A 22724-nucleotide genomic window follows, 5' to 3' on the forward strand; every position below is an offset into this window, starting at 1 on the left:
TCTCAACCTCGTCTAAGCACAACAGCCAGCCCTCAGTCCCTCAGATGTGGACAAGTAAAAGACCATTTCCTCCTAGCCATGAGAAAGCTAAGAGGTTGAATTTCACCATCTGCAAGCTTTTGGCTACAGAAATGCTGCCTTTCCGCCTGGTGGACAGAGGATTTTCGAGACCTTATGTCTGTCGCAGTGACCCAGTACCAGATGCCCAGTCGGCACTACTTCTCAAAGAAAGGTGTGCCTGCACTCCTCCACCAGCATGTCGCACACAACATCACAGCTTCTTTGAGAAACTGTGTGTGTGACAGGGTGCATTTCACCATAGACACTTGGACGAGTAGGCATGGACAGGGGCGTTACATGTTGCTGACTGGGCTCTGGGTAACTATGGTGACAGCAGGACAAGGGGCTGCTGTCCAAGTCTTGCCACCCCCATGAGTTGTGCGTCAATCCTCTTTATCTCGAATTTCCTCCACTGCTTCTGCCTCCTCAACCTCCTCTCGGTCCTCCACCTGCACCCAAAGCCTGTCTGGTCATTCCACAAGCTTTCTAACTGCGCAGAAGGGATCCTGCACACCTCCTTACTATGCTGGCAGCAGGGCTCAACGTCATCAGGCGGTTTTTACTTTGAAATGTCTGGGAAATGTGAGTCACACAGCTGAGGAGTTGTGGTCAGCTCTGGAGAACCAATTTCATGAATGGTTGTCTCCACTGGACCTGAAACCAGGGAAAGTCGTGTGCGACAATGCTGCAAACCTGGGTGCGGCCCTTTGCCGAGGCAATGTCACACGCGTGCCTTGTATGGCTCACATGTTGAACCTGGTTGTCGAGCAACTTTTAGCCCACTATCCCGGACTAGATGGCCTTCTGCAGAGGGCACGGTCGCTGTGTGCTCACTTCCGCCATTCGCATCCCGCAGCTCAGCGACTTACATCTCTACAGAAGTCGTTGGGCCTGCCACTTCACCGGCTAAAATGCGATGTGCCTACCCGGTGGAATTCAACTCTGCACATGTTGCAGCGACTGTGGCAGCACCGACAAGCCCTGGTGCAATACGTTCTGACGTATAGCCTGGGCCAACGAGATCCAGAGGTGGGGCAAATCACGCTGGAGGAGTGGTCTCAGATCAGGGACCTATGCACCCTTCTGCACAGTTTTGAAATGGCGAAGATGTTTATTGCTGACGATGCCATTATCAGCATGACTATTCCGGTGATTTACATGCTGGAGCACATGTTAAACAGAATTCGGAGTCAGGTGGTGGCAGAAGAGGAGGTGGAGGAAGTAGAGAAGGAGGAGTTGCATGAGGAAGGGCTAACATCTGCAAGGTCCAGATGGTCGGCAGCACCAAGGCGGCAGGCATGTGAGGGTGGGGGAGATGGTTTTACCAGGGCGCATGGTAGCAGCCAAACTAGTGAGGAAGGTGCAGGAGTGGAGGACGAACTGATGGAAGACTCATCAGATGAGGGAGACCTTGATCACATTTCTGTTGTGCGAGGTTGGGGGGAGAGGGCAGAGGAAGGAAGCATGATTGTTACCTCGCCACCAACACAACAGGGACTTGGTGCTCCTGGGTGCGCAAGACACATGAGTGCCTTCTTGCTGCACTACCTGCAACATGACCCTTGAATTGTGAGAATTAGAAATAATCCTGACTACTGGGTTGCCACACTTAGATCCCCGGTACAAAAGTAAATTTGCAGAAATTATTCCTGCCATAGAAAGAGATGCACGCATGCTGGAGTATCAGCAGAGACTGTTTCAGAATCTTACATGTGCTTTTCCACAAAACACTAGTGGTGCACGTAGTGAGTCTCACAGTTCCAACTTGCCAACCGTGGGACCGTCGAGTGTTCAGCACTCAAAACTTAACATAAACACAGTATCTGCTGGTAACATCAATTTTGCGGAATCATTTCACCACTTTTTTAGCCCATCCTTTGCAAGGCCACAGGAGACAAGAAGTCTGACATAGTCAACGCCTAGAGACGATGGTACAGGAGTATATCCAAGTAAACATTGAAGCCATGACTGTGTCACTGGACCCTTGCTCTTTTTGGGCTTCCAATCTGGATAAATAGCCGGAGCTTGCCACTTACGCCTTGGAGATCTTGTCATGCCCCGCAGCCAGCGTTCTGTCTGAACGTGTGTTCAGCGCTGCTGGTGGTGTGCTGACAGATAAGCGCACGGGGCTCTCCACTGATAATGTAGACAGATTCACGTTCATAAAGATGAACAAATCATGGATCCGAAACGACTTTTCTACCCCTGTGTCATGCTGGGGAGAGTAAAAGCTTGATGATTTGTTAAAATCACCTCACCAACCGTTATAAGCTTTCAAATTACTAATCATGTTTATCTGTATCTTGGCTGGAAAATAATTTGGGCCTTGTAGCAGTTTACAGCACTGATTCTATTAGACCATCTATACTAAACTCCACCAGCTTTCAAATTAATAATAATTTTTTGCTGCATCTAGCCCGGAAAATAATTTTGGGGCTCCGAGATGCGCAAGACACATGAGTGCCTTCTTGCTGCACTACCTGCAACATGACCCTCAGATTGTCAGAATTCGAAATAATCCTGACTACTGGGTTGCCACACTCTTAGATCCCCCACACTCTACGATCAACCTTTTCATTTTAATAAAGAGCAAAAAAAATGGTCATTTTTGAAATTATAAGCATTAGCCGGTTATTACAAACTGTAATCAAACAGTTTTCAGCTCAAAAAACTTTATTCTAGGTGATGTTACATTTGCACATAGGACCCCTTGTTCGAAAGGAGCTTCTGAACTCTCTCGTCCATTGAATTTGTCAGGTTTTGGATGGTTTCTGCTTCAATTGTTTTGCATGAGGACAGAATACCCTCCCAGAGCTGTTGCTTAGATGTGAACTGCCTCCCGCCATCATAGGCACTCCTTTTGATGATGCTCCAGAGGTTCTCAATGGGGTTGAGGTCAGGGGAGCATGGGGGTCACACCATAAGTTTGTCCCCTTTTATGCCCATATCAGCCAGAGATGCAGATGTGTTATGTGCAGCATGAGACGGTGCATTATCATGCATGAAAATGATCTTGCTGCGGAATACACGGTTCTTCTTCTTGAACCATGGCAGGAAGTGCTGTTTGAGAAACTCCACATACATTATGGAGTTCATATTTACCCCTTCAGGGATCCTAAAGGGGCCGACAATCTCTCTCCCCATGATTCCAGCCCAAAACATTACTCCACCTCCTCCTTGTTGGCGCCGTAGCCGTGTTTGCATGGGGTGTCCATCAACCAGCCATCCTCCACTCCATCCATCTGGACCATCGAGCGTTGCACGGCACTCATCGGTGAACAAAACAGTTTTGAAGTCAGTCTTCATGTATTGTTTGGCCCACTGCAGCCCTTTCTGCTTGTGTACATTAGATAGAGGAGGTCGACAGGATAACTTGCGCACAGCTGCAAACCTCTGAAGGACCCTGCATCTTGTTGTTCGGGGGACGTTGGAGGCACCAGCAGCTTCAAAAACTTGTCTGCTGCTATGACAAGGCTTTTTTGCCGCTGCTCTTTTAACCTGACGTAATTGCCTGTAGGAAAGAGTCCTCAATTTTCCCTTATCAGCACGCACACATGTGTACTGTGAATCAGCTACATACTTCTTGATTATGCGATGATCAGGATGAAGTGTCTTGGCAATGTTGATTGTAGTCATGCCTTGACCTAAACAATCCACAATTTGTTGCTTCTCAGCAGCCGACACATCCTTTTTCTTTCCCATTTTGGCAGAAAATGTAGGCTGCTTAATGTGGGACAGCCTTCTTAAGTAGTCTTGCCTTTCATTGGACACCCCTGCCAAACTAATTAGCACAGGTGTCTGCAATTGCTTACAGTGATATAAAGAGCCCTGACACACATCACCATCAATGAGTTTAACTGACAAACAAATTCTTCCCTTATCACTCCTAAACACTTTTTGCATAATAATTTGGAACACAGTGTACATGTGCTTTTCCACAAAACACCAGTGGTTCACGTAGTGAATCTTACAGTTCTAACTTGCCAACCGTGGTCTGTATGGAGTTGTTCAATAAAGGGCCCAAAATTAAGATTACATAGACGGGAGAGGTCTCTATGAATACGAATTCCTAAGTATTTGATACCCTGTGAGGGCCAGGCAAAGGGAAAGTTGGACTGGATGGAATCCTGTATGGATTTGAGGAGGGAGACATCGAGGGCCTCAGACTTCGCTGCATTGATTTTAAAATTTGACCATGTAACAAAGTGATCTATTTCAGCCATAACAGCAGGGATGGATATATGTGATTGAGTGCTATATACTAGGACATCATGAGCAAATGCAGAGCACTTGTACTCTGTGCCTGCCACCTCAATCCACCTAATATTGGGGTTATGGCGAATTGATGAGAGCAGGTGCTCCATCACTAGGATGTATAAGAGAGGGGACAGAGGACATCCCTGCCTTGTCCCATTGGTGATTATGAAAGGTGATGAAAATGTTCCATTCATCTTCAGCCTAGGTGACGTATTGCGATACCGGGCTGTGATTTTGCCTATGAAAGGGTCCCCTAGATCCCTACACCAAGCTTTTTAAGAGAATAATATATGGCGTGCCAGGAGACTCTATGGAATGCTTTCTCAGCATCCAACGAGAGTATCTAATTACAAATTTTTAACTGTATCTAGCCCAGGAAATACTTTGGACCTAGTAGCAGTGTCTGCTAGTCAGCGGATTATCCCAACTGTTAAGCAAGCTGCACCACCTGTAGTTTGGACGCTTAATTTTTTCAAAGGAAATGCATCGGGCCCCCGGGACACTCAGTGAAGAGCATCGGGGAGGCACCCCAAGGCACAGGGCCTGGGACTGGCGGTAGGACGCCTTGCGGTGGACCGCCGAGCTCGATCTTATAAAAGCTTTTTAACTGCAGCAGCTTTAGTGGACGCTACTAGAGCTGGAATTCCCGCGGCTGCTGGCATCAGACTTGCCCTCCAATAGATCCTTGTAAAAGGATTTAAAGTGTACTCATTCAAATTAGAGAGACAATTTAAATTAAAAAGCTTAGACCTGCCTCCACCGCAGGGGGGCTCGCTCGACCCACCAGCGGACAGGCACCAGTATTGGGAGAGGGTGCTAGCCGTCAGGGTCCACCGCAGCTCTGGCACAAACCCGGCGACACGGAGGTCGCACGGGCAGGAACGGACTGGCCGTGTTAGCTTCGCATTTTTGGGGTTTTAGAAGGGCATGACATGCCTAGATCTGTGTCTCCCCCTCCTTTTACTCCTCCACCTCTTTTCTTTTCGCATGACTATTTGTACTTGTCACTTTTCCATGTGTTAGTTGTGTCTACTGAGCAGTTTGTCAGCTTTTGGACACCTTTTGTGTTTTTGTTTGCCTGCCATTGGTTTTAACAGTGTTCGAAGGTGTTCGGCGAACATACGGGTGTTCGACGAACCGAACTCGAACACTACGGGGGTGGCTCAACACTACTTTTCAGATCCTATATGGAGAACCTAATGGTAAACCCTGGATAAATGAAGCTTGTGACCTGGTTCCTGTTCCCCACTAGGTTTCTGGCACTTCTGATAAGACAGACGAGCAGCAGTACCCCGACACTGAGAAGTTTGTTCCCTACAATCCTGCAGGTAACTTTTCCACACTTTGCTGTACCGATTGCCTGCCATTAGCCACTGGCCATTACATTTAATTTTGAGCATCAGAATCAATTCTAATACTTGCATCTGAAGCTGGATGGGGTTAGTGAATTTGTCACCAGGATTTTGCTGCCCCATCTGAGAGCAGGGTGATTTAGGGGCAGAGACCCTGATTACAGTGATGGATCGCTTGGTGCAGTTCAGAGTAAGGCTATGTTCCCATGCTGTGGAAATGAAGCAGAAATTTTCTGCTTCATTTCTGCATGTCCTCTCCCGGATAAACGCATGCGGAATTGCCTTGAGTTTTTAATTGCACTGCAAAGGCAATTCCGCTTGCGGAAACGCAAAATTAATGAGCGTGCTGCGGATTTTTCCCCGCCGGAAAAACGCTGCGGAAAAAAACGCAGCATGGGCATTGAACTTGCGTAATCACATTGGGGACCATGGGGGGCGGATAACATAGCGCTAAAAAAGCCTTTACGCTGCGGAAATTCTGCAGCATATCCTCTTGAAAAATGCTTCGTGGGCACATACTCTAACTGTGTCTGCTGCAGATCTAATTCTCTGAATGCTGGGCTCTGTATAACCCCACCCACACCACTGATAGGCAGAAAGCTACCAATGCACAGTGTACAGAGCTATTCATCAGTTGTGGGGACAGGGTTGGACTACATGGCAGCAGCTTTACTAGTCCTCTGGTGGCAGTCTCCTGCTGGTGGAGGATCACTTATCAAAACTACATCAGTCAGCCCAGAGAGCAACACGTCGCTGGAATTGGGGATCTTTGTCCACACGTTGTGCTGTGCTCAGATCAGGTGGCAATAAACCTAGTGACATTCCCTTTGTCAGGCAAAATGTATTTTTGTCCTAGTTTTAAAAATGTTGAAAGGACAGCCAGAGATGTCTTAAATCTCCGTCCCCTGTTCACTTGGAAGGGACCTCCATAGAACTCTACTCTTGCTTCCCCCAAACAAGGAATTTTTATAACCGCCATAAACCTCAGCCCAGGGCAAGCATACTGGTTTACACTGGATTTCCCCTCCAAAGCTCTATTGTGTAACTGTACAAACTTTTAATGTCCAGTTTAATAATGCACATGACTGTCACAAACACATGGACCACATTTTTGGGATGCTCGCCTTTTTCCAGTTATGATGGTGTATCTTTCATAACTGGGAAACCACCAGAAACCTAGGAAATGGTTTCTGAGCTTCTGAACGTCATAGAAATATATTTGGTATCAATCTCCGTCAATATTGGTGACGGCAAACTTGCCTTTGGAAGTGCATTGAGGTGAAGGGTGTATTGCTGGAAAAGGGGAAAAAACAAAACCTCTTTAAATCTCTTAATTTGCGAGTGTGAACGAGCGGAGTGTGACCAGAGCGTAAGTGTGTGACTTATTTTTCAGTGACTTGGATTCAGGAAGTTTGGAAGGGAGGACTTTGGACTGAATTGCTGTCTGTATTTCATTAATTCTTTGCTTTTCTTTTTACTTAACATTCTGTCTATTGCAATCCCCATTAGGAAATGAGCTCCATTATTGACAATGCTATCCAGTGTACATCTTGCCACATGTATGCAATCCTGAACAGCCGGTCGTGGTTGCTTACTGCTGCGCGAGATGTGAGCACGTTGTGCGTTTGGAAGCCCAGATACTGGATCTAAATGAGCAGCTGGCAACACTGAGATCCATTGACAACATGGAAAGGAGTCTGCTGCTCGCTGAGCAGCCGCTCACTGGGGTAGATGTGGGGGAGGGTGGTAGTCTGGAGCTGCAGGACAGTGAGGCTGTTAGTTGGGTGACAGTTAGAAGGGGGGGTAGAGGGAAGAGTGCAAGGGAGGCTAGTCCTGATCTGGCACACCCCAATAAGTTTGCAAAGTTGGCAGATGAGGGGAGTGATGGTACAGGGGTAGCACTGCTGCAGCAAGGCATGTATCCTGAAAGCCGGAGGAGTGTCAGCTCCAGTAAAGAGGGAAATAGGAGAGTAGGGCAGGCCAGGCAGGTGCTGGTAGTGGGCGACTCAATTATTAGGGGAACAGATAGGGCAATCTGTCGCAAAGACAGGGATCATCAAACAGTGTGCTGCCTAGCTGGCGCTCAAGTCCGGCACATCGCTGATCGGGTTGACAGATTACTGGGAGGGGCTGGTGAGGACCCAGCGGTCATGGTGCACATTGGCACAAATGACAAAGTTAGAGGTAGGTGGAAGGTCCTTAAAGATGACTTCAGGGAATTAGGCTGCAAGCTGAAAGCAAGGACCTCCAAGGTGGTATTCTCTGAAATACTACCGGTACCACGTGCCACGCCAGAGAGGCAACGGGAGATTAGGGAGATAAATAAGTGGCTCAAGAACTGGTGTAGGAAGGAGGGATTTGAGTTCCTGGAGAACTGGGCCGACTTCTCAGTTGGCTACAGACTCTACGCTAGGGACCGACTGCACCTTAATGGGGAGGGTGCAGCTGTGCTGGGGGAGAAAATGGCTAGAAGGTTGGAGGAGTGTTTAAACTAGGGATTGGGGGGGGGGGTATTCATTTTATAGGTGGGGAAGATAGTGCAGATAGTGACCTGGGCACAAATAAATTGGGGGTGGGGTTAGAACAGCCAATAAAGTAAGAAGGAATAGAGGTACAGAGAGATACATAAAATGCATGTACACTAATGCCAGAAGCCTCACCAACAAAATGGAGGAATTAGAATTAATTTTGTTGGAAAATAATTATGACATGGTAGGAATATCGGAGACGTGGCTGGACGAGAGCCATGACTGGGCAGCTAATTTACAGGGCTATAGTCTGTTCAGAAATGACCGTACAAACAAGCGAGGGGGGGGGGGTGTTTATATGTAAAATCATCCTTAAAACCTGTCTTGCGGGAGGATATATGTGAATCTAATGAAAATGTAGAGTCCCTGTGGGTGGAGATAAGGGGAGGGGGAAAAAATAATAAATTACTGATAGGGGTTTGTTTTAAGTCTCCAAAAATAATGGAAGTAGCGGAGAATATCCTCGTAAAGCAAATAGATGAAGCAGCGACTCAAGGAGAAGTCATTATTGTGGGAGACTTCAACTACCCTGAAATACGTTGGGGGACAGAAACATGTAGTTCAAGCAAAGGTAATAGATTTTGACAACTATGAGAGACAATTACCTTTCACAACTGGTTCAGGACCCAACAAGAAGGGGGGCACTGCTAGACCTAATATTAACCAATAGGCCAGACCGCATATCAAATATACGAGTTGGGGGTCACTTGGGTAATAGTGATCACAAAATAATACATTTTCATGTAACCTTTAATAAGATGTGTAGTAGAAGGGTTACAAGGACACTAAACTTCAGGAAGGCTAGTTTCCAACGGTTGAGAGATGATCTTAGTGCAATAAACTGGGACGATATCCTGAGACATAAAGCTGCACAAAGCAAATGGGAGACATTTATTAACATCCTGAATAGGACCTGTGCACAATATATACCCTTTGGGAATAAACATGCTAGAAATGGGAGGAAACCACTATGGCTAAATAGAGCTGTAAGGGGCGCAATAAGTGACAAAAAGAAAGCATTTAGAGAACTAAAGCATGTAGGTAGTGATGAGGCATTAAATAAATATAGAAAATTAAATAAATTATGTAAAAAGCAAATCAAGGCGGCAAAGATTGAGGCAGAGAGAATCATTGCCAGAGAAAGTAAAAATAACCCCAAAATATTCTTTAACTACATAAATAGTAAACAACTAAAAAATAATAGTGTTGGCCCCCTTAAAAATAGTCTGGGTGAAATGGTGGATGAGGATGAGGAAAAAGCCAATATGCTAAATGATTTTTTTTTCAACCGTATTTACACAAGAAAATCGCATGACAGAAAACCTGATTAGTGATAACAAAAATTCTCCATTAAATGTCACTTGCTTAACCCAGCAGGAAGTACGGCGGCGTCTAAAAATCACTAAAGTTGACAAATCCCCGGGCCCAGGTGGGATACACCCGCGAGTACTGCAGGAATTAAGTAACGTCATAGACAATTATTTTTAATCTTTAAAGATTCAATAATAACAGGGTCCACACGACTGGCGTATAGGAAATGTGGTGCCAATATTCAAAAAGGGGACAAACTGAACTTGGAAATTTATAGGCCAGTAAGCTTAACCTCTACTGTGTGTAAAATCCTGGAGGGTTTCCTAAGAGGTACTCTATTATAGCATCTGAAGAAGAATAACCTCATGACCCAATATCAACATGGATTTACGAGGAACCGTTCCTGTCAAACTAATCTGATCAGTTTTTATGAGGAGGCAAGTTCGGGACTGGACCAAGGAAATGCAGTGGATGCTGTGTATATGGACTCTTCAAAAGCTTTTGATACGGTTCCACACAAAAGGTTGATACATAAAATGAGAACAATGGGGATAGGGGAAAATATATGTATGTGGGTTAAGAATTGGCTCAGTGATGGGAAACAAAGGGTGGTTATTAATGGAAAACACTCAGACTGGGTCTCAGTTAACAGTGGGGTACCACAGGGGTCAGTATTGGGCCCCCTTCTTTTTAACATATTTATTAATGACCTTGTAGGGGGCATACAGAGTAATATTTCAATATTTGCAGATGACACTAAACTCTGCAGGGTAATCAATACAGAGGAGGACAATTTTATATTACAGGAGGATCTATGTAAACTAGAAGCTTGGGCTGATAAATGGCAAACGAGCTTTAATGGGGATAAATGTAAGGTAATGCACTTGGGCAGAGGAAATAAAATGTATAATTATATGCTTAATTGTAAAACACTGGGCAAAACTGTAACTGAAAAAGACCTGGGTGTATTGGTGGACGACAAGCTCACGTTTAGTGGCCAGTGTCAGGCAGCTGCTGCAAAGGCAAATAAAATAATGGGATGCATTAAAAGAGGCATAGATGCTCATGAGGAGAACATAATTTTACCTCTATACAAGTCACTAGTGCGACCACACTTAGAATACTGTGTACAGTTCTGGTCTCCGGTGTATAAGAAAGACATAGCTGAACTAGAGCGAGTGCAGAGAAGAGCGACCAAGGTTATTAGAGGACTGGGGGGTCTGCAATACCAAGACAAGTTATTACACTTGGGGTTATTTACTGCGGAAAAAGAAGGCTTAGAGGTGATCTTATTACTATGTACAAGTATGAGGGGACAGTACAAAGACCTTTCTACTGATCTTTTTACTCTGAGGCCTGAGACGGGGACAAGGGGACATCTTCTACGTCTGGAGGAAAGAAGGTTTAATCATAATCACAGACGGGGATTCTTTACTGTAAGAGCAGTGAGACTATGGAACTCTCTGCTGCATGATGTTGTAACGAGTGATTCACTTTTTAAATTTAAGAAGGGCATGGATGCCTTTCTTGAAAAGTATAATATTATAGGTTATAAATACTAGATTCCTTGATAGGGCGTTGATCCAGGGAACTAGTCTGATTGTCGTATGGAGTCGAGAAGGAATTTTTTTCCCCAATGTGGAGCTTAGTGTTTTCCACATGTTTTTTTTTTTTTCCCTTCTTCTGGATCAACATGTTAGGCTATGGGTTGAACTAGATGGACTTAGTCTTCCTTCAACCTTAAAAAAAAAAATAAAAAAATGATGTATTCATCTTGGATGTGGGGCTCCCCCATACCAAGATATGGAAGATGAAGGATTTTTATGTCTTGTGCAGCTGGGTGGGTTCACAAAACAGAGCCCCCGTGTGAGGTAAACATGGGTGTGTCCTAGTGTTTTGCCTCCTTACTAAAAACCAGAATGTCCATGTTGGCTCATTCCAACCCAGGGACGTCAGATGCAAGCACTCCTCGCTGCGTGGAGGAATCACACCTAATTTCCGGGGAGCCGTCCCGCCACAGAATCTGAGACCATCACCTCGTGGCGCAGGTTTTGCTATTTACCCCTTTTATTTTAACTGTTTTATGCATATATGTAAATTGTCTTTTATAAAATCTTGTATATCTTTTGTAAACACTGCCAACTTTCGGGAGTAAATTATTATTTACCAGCTTCGTTCTTCTTGTCCTATGTCGAGCAAACACGTTCCTCACCCGCTAATTCACGTTACCTAACTGGTACCCGATCCACCTGTTAAGAGATCGGTGGTGGCAGCATACGGTGTATTTATGTGATATTGTGGTTGAGGGTGGTGGGATTGAGGTATATATACGTTCCTGGACGGAACTGGTGGTATATATACGTCCTGTCACATCACGTGCCACAATAGTCGACAAAAATGAGAGCAGCTGCGCCCTGTTGCTTATCCTCAGTCAATACCGTGTTTGACCAGCAGGATAAGGGAGCGCCAGAGGGCTGCAAAGTCTGACTAAGTTTTCCTGACACCCTTTAAATGCAGTTTAGGGCCATCTCTGTTGCACTCTTACTCTCTATTAGCTGCAGTGTCCCATCTGCCTAATGCTGCCACAGATCTCATGGCTGCAGTATCCAGATCTTCAGCAACTTGCTGACATCGTGTCAGTTAATCCAATGAGTGTTTGCAGTGACAGCAATGTCTGTTAGCTGGGTTTCTGATGCTGCTCAGTTGTGGAGGAGAGCAGACAGATGTCAGTGTGGTGTTCGGAGGCTCCTGAGGCCCCTGCACATGACCTCATGAGTGCCAGAGATCCAGCATGTGATCTTGTGATCTTGTGGTCTTGGGCTCCAGTATACAGGTGGGACTTTGCAGCTATTTGGGGGGGCGGGGGAGAAGGGCACAACACTGACGTGTGCATTGAAGGTGGTTAAAGTTCATTGACGCTAGATGACTCATTTTGGTGCATTGACCCCATAGGCAAACTAGGAATGTCAAAGAACCAATCAAGAACAACCGAACAAAATTGTCAAATTATGCATAAATAGGAAATTAAAAAACGTATAATAAATACACGGTTAAGTAAGACACCCTAGAGACAGGCACTCACACCAATGTACATACAATAGTTAAAATCGAAAAATATAGAATAGATGTATACTACCAGGAGTAGTTCTAGAAGCGCCCACCAGGAGCAGTATTAGAACCACACACTAGAAGAAAGTTCTAGAACCGATCATGGCACCAGGGGTAGTTCTAGAACCGCCCTCCAAGGGTAGTTATAGAAGATCACATCGGCATCAGGGGTACTTCTAGAAGTGCCCACGAGGGGTACTTCTAGAAGTGCCCACGAGGGGTACTTCTAGAAGTGCCCACGAGGGGTACTTCTAGAAGTGCCCACGAGGGGTACTTCTAGAAGTGCCCACGAGGGGTACTTCTAGAAGTGCCCACGAGGGGTACTTCTAGAAGTGCCCACGAGGGGTACTTCTAGAAGTGCCCACGAGGGGTACTTCTAGAAGTGCCCACCGGCACCAGGAGTATTTCTAGAACCGTACACCAGCAACGAGGGTAGTTTTGGAACTGCCCACCAGGGGTAGTTTTGGAACTGCCCACCAGGGGTAGTTTTGGAACTGCCCACCAGGGGTAGTTTTGGAACTGCCCACCAGGGGTAGTTTTGGAACTGCCCACCAGGGGTAGTTTTGGAACTGCCCACCAGGGGTAGTTTTGGAACTGCCCACCAGGGGTAGTTTTGGAACTGCCCACCAGGGGTAGTTTTGGAACTGCCCACCAGGGGTAGTTTTGGAACTACTCACGGCACCAGGGGGTGGTTCTGGAAGCACCCACCAGGAGCAGTATTAGAACCGCACACTAGAAGTTCTAGAACCGCTCACGGCACCGGGAGTAGTTTTACAAACGCCCATCGGCACCGGGGGTTGTTCTATAAACGCCCACCAGGAGCAGTATTAGAACCGCACACTAGAAGTTCTAGAACTGCTCACAGCACTGCGGGTAGTTCTAGAACTGCACACCGGGTGTAGCTCTAGAAGCGCCCGATGGCAACCCGGGGGTAGTTCTAGAACCGTCCATCGGCACCGGGAGTAGGTCTAGAACTGCACACTAAGAGTACCTCTAGAAGCGCCCATCAGGGGTAGTTTCAGAACCGCTCACCGGCACTAGGTGTAGTTCTAGAAGCACCCCCAGGGGTAGTTCTAGAGCTGCACACTAGGAGTAGTTTTAGAAGAGCTCACCGGCACCAGGGGTATTTCTAGAACTGCTCACTAGAGTACTTCTAGAACCACCTACCAGGAGCATTATTAGAACTGCACACTAGTAGAAGTTCTAGAACCACTCACAGCACCAGGGGTAGTTTCAGAACCACCCACCAGGGGTAGTTCTAGAACCGTCCACCGGCACCAGGTGTAGATTTAAAAGCGCCCACCAGGAGCAGTATTAGAACCGCACACTAAAAGAAGTTCTAGAACTGCTCACGGCAACAGGGGTAGTTCTATAACCGCCCACCAGGTGTAGCTCTAGAACCGCCCACAGACACCAGGGGTAGTTCTAGAAGCGCTCTCTATGGGTAGTTCTAGAACCCCCACAGGCACAAGGGGTAGTTCTAGAACTGCATATTAGCAGTAGTTCTAGAACTGCACATTAGAGGTAGTTCTAGAATCACCCACCTGCACCGGGGGCAATTCTAGAACCGCCCACAAGATGTAGTTCTAGTAGCGCCCACAAGATGTAGTTCTAGTAGCGCCCACCAGGGGTAGTTCTAGTAGCGCCCACCAGGGGTAGTTCTAGTAGCGCCCACCAGGGGTAGTTCTAGTTGCGCCCACCAGGGGTAGTTCTAGTTGCGCCCACCAGGGGTAGTTCTAGTAGCGCCCACCAGGGGTAGTTCTAGTAGCGCCCACCAGGGGTAGTTCTAGTAGCGCCCACCAGGGGTAGTTCTAGTAGCGCCCACCAGGGGTAGCTCTAGCAGCGCCCACCAGGGGTAGCTCTAGCAGCGCCCCACGGGCACCAGGGGTAGTTCGAGAACTGCACACTAAGAGTACTTCTAGAAGTGCCCATATGGAACAGTATTAGAAACGCACACTACACTGCGGGTAGTTTTATAATCGCCCACCAGGAGCAGTATTAGAACCGCCCTCCAGGGGTAGTTCTAGAAGCGCCCACCTGGAGTCGTTCTAGAAGTGCACTCTGGCACCAGGGATAGTTCTAGAAGCGCCCACCGGCACCAGGGGTAGTTCTAGAACTGCATACTAGGAGTACTTCTAGAACCGCCCACCAGGGTTAGTGCTAAAAGCGCCCACCAGAAGCAGTATTAGAACCGCTCATGGCACCAGGTGTAGTTCTAGAACTGCCCGCCAGGGGTGGTTCTAGAACTGCCCACCAGCACAATGGGTAGTATTAGAGCCGCAATCTAGAAGAATTTCTAGAACCGATCATGGCACCAGGGGTAGTTCTAGAAACGCACACAGACACCAGGGGTACTTCTAGTACTGCACACTAGGAGCACTTCTAGAACCGCCCACCAAGGGTAGGTCTAAAAGCGCCCACTAGGAGCAGTATTAGAACCGCACACTAGAAGTTCTAGAACCGCTCACGGCACTGGGGGTAGTTCTAGAACGGAACACTAAGAGTACTTCTAGAAGCGCCCACAAGATGTAGTTCTAGAAGCGCCCACCTGGAACAGTATTAGAACCGTACACTACACTGCGGGTAGTTCTATGACTGGCCACCAGGGGTAGTTCTAGAAGCGCCCATCGGCACCAGTAGTTTCAGAACCACCCACCAGGGGTAGTACTAGAACTGCCCACCAGTACAATGGGTAGTACTAGAACTGCCCACCAGTACAATGGGTAGTACTAGAACTGCCCACCAGTACAATGGGTAGTACTAGAACTGCCCACCAGCACAATGGGTAGTACTAGAACTGCCCACCAGCACAATGGGTAGTACTAGAACTGCCCACCAGTGATAGTATTAGAAGCGCCCACCAGGAGCAGTATTAGAACCGCAATCTAGAAGAAGTTCTACAACTGATCATGGCACCAGGGGTAGTTCTAGTACTGCACACTAGGAGTACTTCTAGAACCGCCCACCAAGGGTAGGTCTAAAAGCGCCCACCAGGGGTAGTTCTAGAAGCGCCCATCGGCACCGGGGGTAGTTCTAAAAGTGCCCACCAGGAGCAGTATTAGAACTGCACACTAGAAGTTCTAGAACTGCTCACGGCACTGCGGGTAGTTCTAGAATTGCACACTAGGAGTACTTCTAGAAGCGCCCGTGAGGGGTAGTTCTAGAAGCGCCCACCGGGGGTAGTTCTAGAGCTGCACACTATGAGTGGTTCTAGAAGAGCCCACCGGCACCAGGGGTATTTCTAGAACTGCTCACTAGAGTACTTCTAGAACCACCTACCAGGAGCATTATTAGAACTGCACACTAGTAGAAGTTCTAGAACCACTCACAGCACCAGGGGTAGTTTCAGAACCACCCACCAGGGGGTAGTTCTAGAACCGTTCACCGACACCAGGTGTAGATCTAGAACCGCCCACTGGCACCAGGGGTAGTTCTAGAACTGCATACTAGGAGTACTTCTAGAACCGCCCACCAGGGGAAGTTCTAAAAGCGCCCACCAGGAGCAGTATTAGAACCGCACACTAAAAGAAGTTCTAGAACTGCTCACGGCACCAGGGGTAGTTCTATAACCGCCCACCAGATGTAGCTCTAGAACCGCCCACAGACACCAGGTGTAGTTCTAGAACTGCACACTAAGAGTACTTCTAAAAGCGCCCACCAGGGGTAGTTCTAGAAGCGCCCACCGGAGGTAGCTTCAGAACCGCTCACCGGCACTAGGTGTAGTTCTAGAAGCACCCCCTAGGGGGAAGTTCTAGAACTGCACACTAGGAGTAGTTCTAGAAGAGCCCACCAGCACCAGGGATATTTCTAGAACTGCTCACTAGAGTACTTCTAGAACCACCTACCAGGAGCATTATTAGAACTGCACACTAGTAGAAGTTCTAGAACCACTCACAGCACCAGGGGTAGTTTCAGAACCACCCACCAGGGGTAGTTCCAGAAGCACCCTCCGGCACCAGGGGTAGTTCTAGAACTGCATACTAGGAGTACTTCTAGATCCGCCCACCAGGGGAAGTTCTAAAAGCGCCCACCAGGAGCAGTATTAGAACCGCACACTAAAAGAAGTTCTAGAACTGCCCACCAGGACTAGTTCTAGTACCGCTCACTGCACCGGGGTAGTTCTAGAACTGCACACGGAGTACTTCTAGAAGCACCCACCAGGTGTAGTTCTAGTAGCGCCCACCAGGGGTAGCTCTAGAACCCCCCACGGGCACCAGGGGTAGTTCTAGAACTGCATGTTAGCAGTAGTTCGAGAACTGCACACTAGAGGTAGTACTAGAACCGCCCACCTGCACCAGGGGTAGTTCTAGAACCGCACACTGAGTACTTATAGAAGCACCCACAAGATGTAGTTCTAGAAGCGCCCACCTGGAACAGTATTGGAACCACACACTACGGGTAGTTCTAGAAGCGCCCACCAGCACAATGAGTAGTACTAGAACTGCCCACCAGTGATAGTATTAGAAGCGCAATCTAGAAGAAGTTCTACAACCGATCTTGGCACCAGGGGTAGTTCTAGAAGCGCACACCGGCACCAGGGGTAGTTCTAGTACTGCACACTAGGAGTACTTCTAGAACCGCCCACCAAGGGTAGGTCTAAAAGCGCTCACCAGGAGCAGTATTAGAACCGCACACTAGAAGTGCTAGAACCGCTCACGGCACCAGGGGTAGCTCTAGAAGTGCCCATCGGCACCGGGGGTAGTTCTAGAACCGTCCATCGGCACCGGGAGTAGTTCTAGAACTGCACACTAAGAGTACTTCTAGAAGCGCCCAGCGGGGGTAGTTTCAGAACCGCTCACCGGCACTAGGTGTAGTTCTAGAAGCGCCCACCGGGAGCAGTTCTAGAACTGCACACTAGAAGTTCTAGAACTGCTCACGGCACTGCGGGTAGTTCTAGAACTGCACACTAGGAGTACTTCTAGAAGCACCCATCGGGGGGTAGTTCTAGAAGCTTCCATCGGCACCGGGAGTAGTTCTAGAACTGCACACTAAGAGTACTTCTAGAAGCGCCCACCGGGGGTAGTTTCAGAACCGCTCACCGGCACCAGATGTAGTTCTAGAAGCACCCACGAGGGGTAGTTCTAGAAGCACCCCCAGGGGTAGTTTTAGAGCTGCACACTAGGAGTGGTTCTAGAACCGTCCACCGGCAGCAGGTGTAGATCTAGAACTGCATACTAGGAGTACTTCTAGAACCGCCCACCAGGGGAAGTTCTAAAAGCACCCACCAGGAGCAGTATTAGAACCGCACACTAAAAAGTTCTAGAACTGCTCACGGCACCAGGGGTAGTTCTATAATCGCCCACCAGATGTAGCTCTAGAACTGCCCACCAGGAGTAGTTCTAGTACCGCTCACGGCACCGGGAGTAGGTCTAGAATTGCCCACCAGGGGTAGTTCTAAAAGCGCCCACCAGGGGTAGTTCTAGAAGCGCCCACCAGAGGTAGCTTCAGAACCGCTCACCGGCACTAGGTGTAGTTCTCGAAGCGCCCACGAGGGAGTAGTTCTAGAAGAGCCCACCGGCACCAGGGGTATTTCTAGAACTGCATACTAGGAGTACTTCTAGAACCGCCCACCAGGGGAAGTTCTAAAAGCGCCCACCAGGGGTAGCTCTAGAACCCCCCACGGGCACCAGGGGTAGTTCTAGAACTGCATGTTAGCAGTAGTTCGAGAACTGCACACTAGAGGTAGTACTAGAACCGCCCACCTGCACCAGGGGTAGTTCTAGAACCGCACACTGAGTACCTATAGAAGCACCCACAAGATGTAGTTCTAGAAGCGCCCACCTGGAACAGTATTAGAACCGCACACTACACTGCGGGTAGTTCTAGAAGCGCCCACCAGGGGTAGTTCTAGAACTGCATATTAGCAGTAGTTCTAGAACCGCCCACCTGTATCAGGGGTAGTTCTAGAACCGCACACTAAGAGTACTTCTAGAAGCGCCCAAGAGATGTAGTTCTAGAAGCGCCCACCTGGAACAGTATTAGAACCACACACTACACTGCGGGTAGTTCTAGAACGCCCGCCAGGGGTAGCTCTAGAAGCGCCCACCTGGAACAGTATTAGAACCGCACACTACACTGCGGTTAGTTCTAGAAGCGCCCACCAGCACCAGAGGTAGTTCTATGACTGCCCACCAGGGGTATTTCTAGAAGAGTCCATCGGCACCAGTAGTTTCAGAACCACCCACCAGGGGTAGTTCTAGAAGTGCCCACCAGCACAATGAGTAGTACTAGAACTGCCCACCAGTGATAGTATTAGAAGCGCCCACCAGGAGCAGTATTAGAACCGCAATCTAGAAGAAGTTCTACAACCGATCATGGCACCAGGGGTAGTTCTAGAAGCGCACACCGGCACCAGGGGTAGTTCTAGTACTGCACACTAGGAGTACTTCTAGAACCGCCCACCAAGGGTAGGTCTAAAAGCGCTCATCGGCACCGGGGGTAGTTCTAGAACCGTCCATCGGCACCAGGGGTAGTTCTAGAACTGCACACTAAGAGTACTTCTAGAAGCGCCCAGCGGGGGTAGTTTCAGAACCACTCACCGGCACTAGGGGTAGTTCTAGAAGCGCCCGACGGCACCGGGGGTAGTTCTAAAAGCGCCCACCAGGAGCAGTATTAGAACTGCACACTAGAAGTTCTAGAACTGCTCACGGCACTGCGGGTAGTTCTAGAACTGCACACTAGGAGTACTTCTAGAAGCGCTCCCAGTGGCAGTTCTAGAGCTGCACACTAGGAGTGGTTCTAGAACCGCCCACCGGCACCAGGTGTAGATCTAGAACCGCCCACCGGCACCAGGGGTAGTTCTAGAACTGCTCACGGCACCAGGTGTAGTTCTATAACCGCCCACCAGGAGTAGGTCTAGAACTGCACACTAAGAGTACTTCTAAAAGCGCCCACCAGGGGTAGTTCTAGAAGCGCCCACCAGAGGTAGCTTCAGAACCGCTCACCGGCACTATGTGTAGTTCTAGAAGCGCCCACGAGGGATAGTTCTAGAAGAGCCCACCGGCACCAGGGGTATTTCTAGAACTGCTCACTAGAGTACTTCTAGAACCACCTACCAGGAGCATTATTAGAACTGCACACTAGTTGAAGTTCTAGAACCACTCACGGCACCAGGGGTAGTTTCAGAACCACCCACCAGGGGTAGTTCCAGAAGTACCCACCGGCACCAGGGGTAGTTCTAGAACTGCTCACGGCACCAGGGGTAGTTCTATAACCGCCCACCAGATGTAGCTCTAGAACCACCCACAGACACCAGGTGTAGTTCTAGAACTGCACACTAAGAGTAGTTCTAGAAGCGCCCACCGGGGGTAGTTCTAGAAGCGCCCACCGGGGGTAGTTCTAGAAGCGCCCATTGGGGGGTAGTTCTAGAAGCTTCCATCGGCACCGGGAGTAGTTCTAGAACTGCACACTAAGAGTACTTCTAGAAGCGCCCACCGGGGGTAGTTTCAGAACCGCTCACCGGCACTAGATGTAGTTCTAGAAGCACCCACGAGGGGTAGTTCTAGAAGCACCCCCAGGGGGGTAGTTCTAGAGCTGCACACTAGGAGTGGTTCTAGAACCGTCCACCGGCAGCAGGTGTAGATCTAGAACTGCATACTAGGAGTACTTCTAGAACCGCCCACCAGGGGAAGTTCTAAAAGCACCCACCAGGAGCAGTATTAGAACCGCACACTAAAAGAAGTTCTAGAACTGCTCACGGCACCAGGGGTAGTTCTATAACCGCCCACCAGATGTAGCTCTAGAACTGCCCAGACACCAGGTGTAGTTCTAGAACTGCTCACCAGGAGTAGTTCTAGTACCGCTCACGGCACCGGGAGTAGGTCTAAAAGTGCCCACCAGGGGTAGTTCTAAAAGCGCCCACCAGGGGTAGTTCTAGAAGCGCCCACCAGAGGTAGCTTCAGAACCGCTCACCGGCACTAGGTGTAGTTCTAGAAGCGCCCACGAGGGAGTAGTTCTAGAAGCACCCACGAGGGAGTAGTTCTAGAAGCGCCCACGAGGGAGTAGTTCTAGAAGAGCCCACCGGCACCAGGGGTATTTCTAGAAGAGCCCACCGGCACCAGGGGTATTTCTAGAACTGCTCACTAGTTGAAGTTCTAGAACCACCCAACGGCACCAGGGGTAGTTTCAGAACCACCCAACGGCACCAGGGGTAGTTCTAGAACTGCATACTAGGAGTACTTCTAGAACCGCCCACCAGGGGAAGTTCTAAAAGCGCCCACCAGGGGTAGCTCTAGAACCCCCCACGGGCACCAGGGGTAGTTCTAGAACTGCATGTTAGCAGTAGTTCGAGAACTGCACACTAGAGGTAGTACTAGAACCGCCCACCTGCACCAGGGGTAGTTCTAGAACCGCACACTGAGTACATATAGAAGCACCCACAAGATGTAGTTCTAGAAGCGCCCACCTGGAACAGTATTAGAACCGCACACTACACTGCGGGTAGTTCTAGAAGCGCCCACCAGGGGTAGTTCTAGAACTGCATATTAGCAGTAGTTCTAGAACCGCCCACCTGTATCAGGGGTAGTTCTAGAACCGCACACTAAGAGTACTTCTAGAAGCGCCCAAGAGATGTAGTTCTAGAAGCGCCCACCTGGAACAGTATTAGAACCACACACTACACTGCGGGTAGTTCTAGAAGCGCCCACCAGGGGTAGTTCTAGAAGCGCCCACCAGCACCAGAGGTAGTTCTATGACTGCCCACCAGGGGTATTTCTAGAAGAGTCCATCGGCACCAGTAGTTTCAGAACCACCCACCAGGGGTAGTTCTAGAAGTGCCCACCAGCACAATGAGTAGTACTAGAACTGCCCACCAGTGATAGTATTAGAAGCGCCCACCAGGAGCAGTATTAGAACCGCAATCTAGAAGAAGTTCTACAACCGATCATGGCACCAGGGGTAGTTCTAGAAGCGCACACCGGCACCAGGGGTAGTTCTAGTACTGCACACTAGGAGTACTTCTAGAACCGCCCACCAAGGGTAGGTCTAAAACAGCTCACCAGGAGCAGTATTAGAACTGCTCACGGCACCAGGGGTAGTTCTAGAACGGGACACTAGGAGTACTTCTAGAAGCGCCCACCGGGGGTAGCTCTAGAAGTGCTCATCGGCACCGGGAGTAGTTCTAGAACTGCACACTAAGAGTACTTCTAGAAGCGCCCAGCGGGGGTAGTTTCAGAACCACTCACCGGCACTAGGGGTAGTTCTAGAAGCGCCCGACGGCACCGGGGGTAGTTCTAAAAGCGCCCACCAGGAGCAGTATTAGAACTGCACACTATAAGTTCTAGAACTGCTCACGGCACTGCGGGTAGTTCTAGAACTGCACACTAGGAGTACTTCTAGAAGCGCCCGTGAGGGGTAGTTCTAGAAGCGCTCCCAGGGGCAGTTCTAGAGCTGCACACTAGGAGTGGTTCTAGAACCGTCCACCGGCACCAGGTGTAGATCTAGAACCGCCCACCAGGGGTAGTTCTAGAACTGCATACTAGGAGTACTTCTAGAACCGCCCACCAGGGGAAGTTCTAAAAGCGCCCACCAGGAGCAGTATTAGAACCGCACACTAAAAGAAGTTCTAGAACAGCTCACGGCACCAGGTGTAGTTCTATAACCGCCCACCAGGAGTAGGTCTAGAACTGCACACTAAGAGTACTTCTAAAAGCGCCCACCAGGGGTAGTTCTAGAAGCGCCCACCAGAGGTAGCTTCAGAACCGCTCACCGGCACTATGTGTAGTTCTAGAAGCGCCCACGAGGGATAGTTCTAGAAGAGCCCACCGGCACCAGGGGTATTTCTAGAACTGCTCACTAGAGTACTTCTAGAACCACCTACCAGGAGCATTATTAGAACTGCACATTAGTTGAAGTTCTAGAACCACTCACGGCACCAGGGGTAGTTTCAGAACCACCCACCAGGGGTAGTTCCAGAAGTACCCACCGGCACCAGGGGTAGTTCTAGAACTGCTCACGGCACCAGGGGTAGTTCTATAACCGCCCACCAGATGTAGCTCTAGAACCACCCACAGACACCAGGTGTAGTTCTAGAACTGCACACTAAGAGTACTTCTAAAAGCGCCCACCGGGGGTAGTTCTAGAAGCTTCCATCGGCACCAGTTCTAGAACT

This window comes from Phyllobates terribilis, unplaced genomic scaffold (assembly GCF_046119375.1).
Source record: "Phyllobates terribilis strain yellow unplaced genomic scaffold, ASM4611937v1 Scaffold_84__1_contigs__length_6523798, whole genome shotgun sequence".
In the NCBI taxonomy this organism is placed as follows: domain Eukaryota; kingdom Metazoa; phylum Chordata; class Amphibia; order Anura; family Dendrobatidae; genus Phyllobates; species Phyllobates terribilis.